The sequence below is a fragment of the Oncorhynchus mykiss genome, chromosome 16, assembly GCF_013265735.2.
Source record: "Oncorhynchus mykiss isolate Arlee chromosome 16, USDA_OmykA_1.1, whole genome shotgun sequence".
Lineage (NCBI taxonomy): Eukaryota > Metazoa > Chordata > Actinopteri > Salmoniformes > Salmonidae > Oncorhynchus > Oncorhynchus mykiss.
In genome coordinates this window covers 73,394,880-73,399,879 of record NC_048580.1, presented here as the reverse complement: position 1 = coordinate 73,399,879, position 5,000 = coordinate 73,394,880, and the positions used below count along the sequence as shown (strand labels likewise).

At 51.9% G+C, this 5,000-nt stretch overlaps 1 protein-coding gene across 8 annotated transcripts in view; it reads right to left on the bottom strand.

The window, feature by feature from the left end:
• LOC110491178 (arginine-glutamic acid dipeptide repeats protein) overlaps nucleotides 1-5,000 on the bottom strand; it is a 336,789-nt gene that overhangs the window by 261,011 nt on the left and 70,778 nt on the right. For 7 of the 8 annotated variants that reach the window (XM_036947766.1, XM_036947770.1, XM_036947771.1 and 4 more), the window contains one exon: nucleotides 4,892-5,000. This exon is cut by the window's right edge. The exons of the other annotated variant lie outside the window; for it this stretch is intronic. The gene's annotated coding sequence lies outside the window, so the exon portion shown is untranslated. The remainder of the gene's footprint in view (nucleotides 1-4,891) is intronic. 8 annotated transcript variants of the gene reach the window in all.

Genomic DNA, 5,000 nt, shown 5'->3' with positions numbered 1-5,000 from the left:
CCACCCATTCTATAGTTACAGGGACTCTCGACCCTGATTCTATAGTTACAGGGACTCTCGACCCTGATTCTATAGTTACAGGGACTCTCGACCCTGATTCTATAGTTACAGGGACTCTCGACCCTGATTCTATAGTTACAGGGACTCTCGACCCGGATTCTATAGTTACAGGGACTCTCGACCCTGATTCTATAGTTACAGGGACTCTCGACCCTGATTCTATAGTTACAGGGACTCTCGACCCTGATTCTATAGTTACAGGGACTCTCGACCCTGATTCTATAGTTACAGGGACTCTCGACACGGATTCTATAGTTACAGGGACTCTCGACCCTGATTCTATAGTTACAGGGACTCTCGACCCTGATTCTATAGTTACAGGGACTCTCGACCCTGATTCTATAGTTACAGGGACTCTCGACCCTGATTCTATAGTTACAGGGACTCTCGACCCTGATTCTATAGTTACAGGGACTCTCGACACGGATTCTATAGTTACAGGGACTCTCGACCCTGATTCTATAGTTACAGGGACTCTCGACCCTGATTCTATAGTTACAGGGACTCTCGACCCTGATTCTATAGTTACAGGGACTCTCGACCACCCATTCTATAGTTACAGGGACTCTCGACCCTGATTCTATAGTTACAGGGACTCTCGACCCTGATTCTATAGTTACAGGGACTCTCGACCCTGATTCTATAGTTACAGGGACTCTCGACCCTGATTCTATAGTTACAGGGACTCTCGACACTGATTCTATAGTTACAGGGACTCTCGACCCTGATTCTATAGTTACAGGGACTCTCGACCCTGATTCTATAGTTACAGGGACTCTCGACACTGATTCTATAGTTACAGGGAACCAGATATGACACAGGAAGTGTACCGGGTCATCTTGATTTCCTATATCCATTATCTCTACAGACTCTAGCCCTGGTGCTAGGCATTAGTTAGCCAAGCCACCTATGTCCCAAATGGCACCCTGCTCCCTATATAGTGCACTACTTTAGACCAGAGCCCCATGGCACCCTATTCCCTATGTAGTGCACTACTTTAGACCAGAGCCCTATGGCACCCTATTCCCTATATAGTGCACTACTTTAGACCAGAGCCCTATGGCACCCTATTCCCTATATAGTGCACTACTTTAGACCAGAGCCCTATGGCACCCTGTTCCCTATATAGTGCACTACTTTTGAGGGTCCTGGTCAACAGTAGTGCACTATAAAAAAAAGAATAGGACGCCTTTTGGGCTGCTCTCGGTACTCTCCTCCTCCTCCTCCCACTCCTCCTCTTCCTCCCACTCCTCCCTCTTCCTCCTCTCCCCTCGCTGGTGGATTATTCACATCAGAATCATTAAGCTGCTAGAGGTCAGTGCTCAGCTAACAGGCTAACGGGGGGGGGGGGGCAGACAGACAGACAGGCCACATGACTGCAGTACCACAGGAAATACTGTGACCATCTACTCGATTAACATTACAGAGTTCATATTGGACTCTTAGTTGTTTTTTTAGTTTTTTTATTTCAAAACGATTGAGAAAACAAATTACTTAGACGGTCATTTCTAGAAAAGATGGTTGTAATACTACTTCCCCCTCTTTGATTTGACTAATAATAGCCTAACTCATCTAAAAAGAAATCGTTGTACTGTGAGGAGGGGGGGGTCAGTCACTTTCTCAATATCCTGTGGATGGGACCACCGACTTCACTGCAGTCACACGCATCCATTTTCTAAAGTCAACAATCACTTCCTCTTCCTAGTAGGCCTGGCCTATACACAACCAATCAGATAAGACGACTGAAGTCTACCGGTCGACTACAGGACAAGACACATGCTGCTGTTGTCTGGTCCAAATCCATTGACGTAGGCTTATGTTCAAATCCTATTTTCAATCATTTCCCCTTCCTACCATTTCCCCTACCTACCATTTCCCCTACCTACCATTTCCCCTTCCTACCATTTCCCCTACCTACCATTTCCCCTACCTACCATTTCCCCTACCTACCATTTCCCCTACCTACCATTTCCCCTACCTACCATTTCCCCTACCTACCATTTCCCCTACCTACCATTTCCCCTTCCTACCATTTCCCCTACCTACTATGACCAGTGCCAGGGGTGTGTTCACTAGGATCTAAACTAGAAAGCAATACCTGAATTTTTTCAATTAAAACTCTGTTTGAATTAATGATTACACAACAGATAACAGTAAAAATACTAATACTGTTATCTAGGCATGACCTACGCTGGTTCAAATCCCAGGCAAGGCCCCACCCCCACCCAATACTGTAGTCTAGACCTGACAGGCCCCACCCCCCACCCAATACTGTAGTCTAGACCTGACAGGCCCCACCCCCACCCAATACTGTAGTCTAGACCTGACAGGCCCCACCCCCACCCAATACTGTAGTCTAGACCTGACAGGCCCCACCCCCACCCAATACTGTAGTCTAGACCTGACAGGCCCCACCCCCCACCCAATACTGTAGTCTAGACCTGACAGGCCCCACCCCCACCCAATACTGTAGTCTAGACCTGACAGGCCCCACCCCCACCCAATACTGTAGTCTAGACCTGACAGGCCCCACCCCCACCCAATACTGTAGTCTAGACCTGACAGGCCCCACCCCCCACCCAATACTGTAGTCTAGACCTGACAGGCCCCACCCCCACCCAAAGGGAGGGCTGCTGTGTAGGGGGAGGGAGGGAGGGCTGCTGTGTAGGGAGAGGGAGGGAGGGCTGCTGTGTAGGGAGAGGGAGGGAGGGCTGCTGTGTAGGGAGAGGGAGGGCTGCTGTGTAGGGAGAGGGAGGGAGGGATGCTTTGTAGGTGGAGGGAGGGCTGCTGTGTAGGGAGAAGGAGGGCTGCTGTGTAGGGAGAACGTGGGAGGGAGGGCTGCTGTGTAGGGAGAACGTGGGAGGGAGGGCTGCTGTGTAGGGAGAGGGAGGGGGGGCTGCTGTGTAGGTGGAGGGAGGGCTGCTGTGTGGGGGGAGGGAGGGAGGGGCTGCTGTGTGGGGGAGGGAGGGCTGCTGTGTCAGGGGAGGGAGGGCTGCTGTGTAGGTGGAGGGAGGGCTGCTGTGTAGGTGGAGGGAGGGAGGGCTGCTGTGTAGGGGGAGGGAGGGAGGGCTGCTGTGTAGGGGGAGGGAGGGAGGGCTGCTGTGTAGGGGGAGGGAGGGAGGGCTGCTGTGTAGGGGGAGGGAGGGAGGGCTGCTGTGTAGGGGGAGGGAGGGAGGGCTGCTGTGTTGTGGGTGGGAGGGCTGCTGTGTAGGGGGAGGGAGGGCTGCTGTGTAGAGGGAGGGAGGGCTGCTGTGTAGGGGGAGGGAGGGAGGGCTGCTGTGTAGGGGGAGGGAGGGCTGCTGTGTAGGGGGAGGGAGGGAGGGTTGCTGTGTAGGGGGAGGGAGGGAAGGCTGCTGTGTAGGGGGAGGGAGGGAGGGAGGGCTGCTGTGTAGAGGGAGGGAGGGCTGCTGTGTAGGGGGAGGGAGGGCTGCTGTGTAGAGGGAGGGAGGGCTGCTGTGTAGGGGGAGGGAGGGAGGGCTGCTGTGTAGGGGGAGGGCTGCTGTGTAGGGGGAGGGAGGGCTGCTGTGTAGGGGGAGGGAGGGAGGGCTGCTGTGTAGGGGGAGGGAGGGAGGGCTGCTGTGTTGTGGGTGGGAGGGAGGGCTGCTGTGTAGGGGGAGGGAGGGAGGGCTGCTGTGTTGTGGGTGGGAGGGAGGGCTGCTGTGTAGGGGGAGGGAGGGAGGGCTGCTGTGTAGGGGGAGGGAGGGAAGGCTGCTGTGTAGGGGGAGGGAGGGAGGGAGGGCTGCTGTGTAGGGGGAGGGAGGGAGGGAGGGAGGGCTGCTGTGTAGGGGGAGGGAGGGAGGGCTGCTGTGTAGGGGGAGGGAGGGAAGGCTGCTGTGTAGGGGGAGGGAGGGAGGGCTGCTGTGTAGGGGGAGGGAGGGAGGGCTGCTGTGTAGGGGGAGGGAGGGAGGGAGGGCTGCTGTGTAGGGGGAGGGAGGGAGGGAGGGCTGCTGTGTAGGGGGGTCTGTTTCATGTGCTGGTTCATTTTCACCATTAAACCATCATGAAACACCTTTTCTATCCTTGTATTTGTTGTCTGTATTTGTATGCTTGATGATACTTGTTAATGTACACAGAGCTGAAAACCACATTTCCCCCATGGGGATAATAAAGTCATTAATTATCTTATCCATCTTAGTATTTCACTGATGAAGCAGATATACAATTAACCTACAACCTCTATCCCATAATGACCTTCTGTAAACAATAACTAGGTCATATTCAATTTCACATAAACAGTTAGGCCTTGTAGGGGGATTCCCCCTTACCCCCCAAAGCATGGTAGGCCCTTTGTGTTGACGATTACAGTAATCGTTTTCATTTGATCTTCACACATCACAGACAAAGTGTGTGCATACAAATTAGATTGTGAAACTTCAATAGTGATGATTAGTAGTTGGTTGGAAAACTATAAACTTCAAAACGTAGTCTCCATATATATATATATATACCTATTAAACCCCAGCCATTTTCACATGCCTGGATTTGAAACGTGAACCCGTCTAAACCCCGTTAAAAGGCCAGGTTTGTGATGACTATGTCTGTCTTCTCTCCAGTGTGCTCAGTGGAACAGCCCCAGGTTTCACAACAATGCAGCCAACTTTCAGCTCGCTACAACAGAGAAAAACATTTGACTCTAGGTCACACGGGCTACCCCCCCCCCCACCTCCAACTACTGTAACTACAATATCATAACAGCCACACTTGTAGGAAAACAATTATAATATGTAAAAAAAAACGACAACAATGTAACTGTTGTTTTAATGTAATTAACTCGTCCCAACATGCCATATCTTTACCCCCCCCTCTCCCCTTTTAATATCCAACTACTCACCCGCCAGTCTGATGACTCTAGACTTCCAAAGCAACTTCAAAAACCCAAATCCTCGCCAAGGACAACCATGCAGAATGAACTCCGTGTGCTGGGCCAAGTCCAAGAAACC